Raw genomic sequence first — 4,285 nt, forward strand, 5'->3', positions numbered from 1 at the left:
CTTAACTTCATCCTTTTTAATACACAGGGACAAATCGGCTGCATAAAATTAAGCATGTTGTCTTTTCTGGATTATAGTGGTAGTCTGTCTTCCTGTTTGCAAATCGTTTCTCCAGAGAACTTCATCTAATCACTCACTGCTATTTCACTTTAAGACAGTTAGGTCATTTACAAAGGTATTCACTCTAACTGAAAATATAAGGGGAGGGAGTGAATTTTCAAAACACCTTTTTTGAATGAACATGTAACATTTCGCTAGTCATAACAAGAGGAAGGTTGTTAATGACAATAGCATTGACATTTTATTGTTTGTACCTGAACATTTCATATGTTTGAATTTTGAGCAAAACAAATCTAAATTTGAAAATATTTTGGACAGAACTAATATTCTGGTTATTGCCAATATTTTTCATGGGGGCAGATCGGTCATGCAAAGCCCATGATACTGTTCTCTGCACGGGTGAATGGAACTTAAAATAGCAAAGCCCAGAATAGATATGAATCCCATTTTTGGCCTAGAAAAAACAATCACTTCCCAAAAGTTTATTCAAGCAAAAATATGTTTCCAGGAATGTTTGCTGCAGAAAAATGTCAGAAGCTGATAGAGACACGACACAGGGTTGAACTGAATCACTGCTCTGAATCCAAATGACGGTTCCCAAATACTGCCATCACGTCCATGTATGAACTGGGTCCCGATCAAAGTGAATCCGGGCAGTTTTTTTGCTTTTACGTGGAACTCGAGCAAAATCACTGCTTCGCGGCAAAGCGAATCTGTTCTGGTGGCTTCATTTTGAGATTTGCTTTTCAAGGGAATCCAAACTCCCGTGACGGTATTCTTCCAGGGAGTTTCACCCAGCAAAACAGATGAGCTTTGTGCAGCTTGGGCAATGAAGGAAGACACTCAGGGGTTTGCTTGGGCCACCACTCGCTTGTGCATGCAGCTCCCGTTGGACAAGATAATCCACCACAAAGGAAACCTCCCTTGACAACTATCCTCCATCCCCAAACCAATGTGTTATCACTTTGGCTGTCTGGACTAATGCGTGTCAAGTGTGATACAGATCTTGAAGTGATCCAGTCACTAGACAGGTGAAACGCCCATCCATTGGTGACCCATGTTTGCTTGGAAGAAACAGCATCGAAGTTTTCTTTAGACCTAATGAGCTGCAAGGGAAGCATGAGGAATGATTCATCTCACACTGCTCAGCCCTGTTTCTTTCCTTTACAGAAAAAAAAAAAAGCACCCTTTAGTATCACAGCTTTAGAGATTCATCTGTTAGCAATCACTTCAATGCTTGTATCTTTGGCCACTACAGGGAAATCTCTGAGTTTCGGATAAGCACAGTACTCTTTCATTTCACTCCCTGCAGCAAACCACAAGAACCAGACAGAAAATTAGCCTTTTACGACGAATGCACAGTCACACAAGCACTGCAAAAGTGCTTGGAAAGGGGTGGGAAGTTTGAGGCTGGCCTATGCTATGCTTTGCATGACCAGCCCAGGAAAGGGCTGCACTCTGGGGTCCCACAGCTGGAGCTGGACAGCTGCTGGGGAATCAAATTTGAGGGTGTTAACGAAATGCTAAAATCCCTTAATGTCTCAAGTTGATTCTCTTCTGGGCCCTTCCTATTCAGAGACAAAATAATTCATAAAAAGGAGCGTGATCAGCTAGCCACATCAGGCTTCTGCAAAACGAACTTGAAAACAAGCAGAGAACAAATTGCCTCTAAAGAGCTGAGCATCCTTTTTACTTGACAACAGGGGTTTTTTTTTCTTCTTCTTTTCATCACAAGACGTTTGTGCTTCGTGCCACGGTACAGTTCTGAAAGACGGTGGCGCTTTCTGAGTGCGAGGGGATGTCTGCACGTACGTCTGTGCTGATTAGAAGGATGATTTAATATCATGAGAAGTGGTTGAAAAGAAAGGGACGCTCGGGCTAAACGGCCCCAGGGTGCTAAACATTATAGTTAGGTGTGCAACCTCCTAGTTAGGACTTTTGAGGTCTGTGAATGCTGGAAGCTGCAGAGGAAAGGAGGCAGGGACCGGGGCGGACGCAGGTTTCCAAAAAGGAGGTGTGCAAGCAGCAACCGGCGCTGCAGGCGTGTTTGGACCCCCTGCTCCCAGCCCCCTTGGCCTGCGCTAGTACAGGCAGACCTCGCCTAGAGAGCCATCAGAGACTTTTTTAAGTCTCAAAACCAGGTGAAAATCTCCGTTCCCTTCCCTTTTGTGCTTAGAGGCACAGCTCCCCTCCCTTCCCCCTTCCCTCCTGCCTGCCCCTGCTGCTTTTGCTGCTGTTTTGGGGGCAAGGAAGCACCAGAGCCAGCCAGGCTGCACAGGGGCTGGCTGGGCTCAGCTGGGGACTGGGAGAGCGGCAACAGCAAGGCAGGAAAGTGGTCCCCTCCTCTCCACCTGGTCCCCGCAGGAGCAGGCACAGGGAAGGGGAGCCCCTCACCCATCCCCAATGCCATTGTCTCCTCCCCAGGTGAGCCCAGCTCCTGCCCGACCAGCCGGCACTGATGCTTCCCACTACCCCCGACAGCGTGGGGAAACCAGCAGCAGCAGGTGGGGAAAGGTAGGGCACATACCTCTGGGCACAGGGGGAAGAGGGGTGGGACTTTCACCTGCTTTAGGTTGCTGGTTGTAGCCGTGTCGGTCATAGGCAGACAAGAGTCTTTGGGCAGATGCGACATCTTTCATTAGACCAACTCAATAGTCGTCACCTGTTTTAGGGACTTCAGAAAGTCCCTGGAGGCTGCCCCTTAGTACCAACTCTGTCACTGAGACATGCAGGATACTGAGCTACGTGGCCCTGTGGTCCTACCCAGTCTGGTATTTCCTAGGATGAAAATTCCCCAAATCCTGGTATCCTCTGGGAAATGCAGGACCATCTGCACTAGTGGGCAAATAACACATGCAACTTTTGCAAACAAAGGTACCTTAATGAGCCTTTTCTGATTTGTAAAAGCCAAGCTGTTGCATAGCTTTATATAGGGATCTCCGTGGCGCTGTAGCTGGACTCCACTGACGATGTCCGTATTTTTTGAGTTCCTAGCTGCATTGGTTTTCTGAACAGAAAAAGCCTAAGGTTATCTAAACACTTTCGTTTCTCGTCTCTTTGTGGAGAATTCATTATTTGGTTTCTGCCCAAGCAGAATACTGCAAGTTGTGCATGCCGTGTTGAACCAGATCCCGAGAAGAAACTGGGCATAGAAACAGGTTAAAAAGAAACCTGAAGGCAATGCTTGTTAGAGTGATTAAAACAGCAATGTTCCCATCGCTGGAAAAGGGCTTTCCATTAGAGATTCAGGAAGCTATCCGGGGGAGGCAGTAAGCCCTTTGCCGACGGTGTTAGCAAGTGCAACTCCGCTGCAGTCGTTAGAGTCTGCTTACACCGAGGGGGAATTTGGCCCTAGAAAAGCAGGGAAAAAGCTCTTCCAAGATGTGGCAGAGAGGTTTTTTCATGAAAAAAACATCATCCTGAAAGGGGAACAAAGGGGGAGCAGTGGGAGCTTCTGGTATGGGCACGAAGAGTTTTCCAGCCGATCGGTTGTTCTCACGTGTTGCTCTTCTGCAGACGTGGCTGGTGCTTGATGTGTCAGAGGGCGGCGAAAACGCCTGGGTGAAGGATCTGAATAAAAACGCAGCGCGTGAGCACGTGGCACATTTTGTCGAGCGCTGCGAACCGTGGCTTGGTTACGCGTCCTTGATTCCCAGGCCACGCTTTGATATTGCATGCACTTTCATTTCTGCATCGGCTGGCTTCACACACTGGAAGAGGTCTGCTATCAGGGTGCCCGTGTCTGGTCTGCTGTTAAGGAACATGGATCCGACTGCTACGGTGAAGCAGTATCACTCACCTTCAGAGACACCACGCTGGGGTTGGTGGTACATCTTCCACCTCAGCTGTTTTTTTGACCATGTTTTCAATGGAGTAAAATGTCAAAATGTGTCTTCTTTCTACCCAAGGTGCCAAGTGCCTGACAAGTGAGAGCGCTCAGATCTGGAAGCTGAAAACGAAATATTTTGATGGTGACGTGCTGTTGCGGTATCCTTTACACCAACAGGTTGGACTCCCCATGAGACTCCTCTTCCAAAAGGGGGAGGCAGCAGTGCATCATGGGAGATATACATACTTATGCTCACCCTCCAAACACAGAGACCGGTGCATGCAGGAGAATGGGGGTATTAGATCCCCAAAGCACAACCCCTATCAGGATCTAATACCCCCATTCTCCGGGGGGGAGTTTGATTCGGTGATCATTCAGAATCAAACTCCATTTTTT

Source organism: Crocodylus siamensis, chromosome 4 (genome assembly GCF_052110815.1).
Source record: "Crocodylus siamensis isolate JL-2025a chromosome 4, ASM5211081v1, whole genome shotgun sequence".
Lineage (NCBI taxonomy): Eukaryota > Metazoa > Chordata > Crocodylia > Crocodylidae > Crocodylus > Crocodylus siamensis.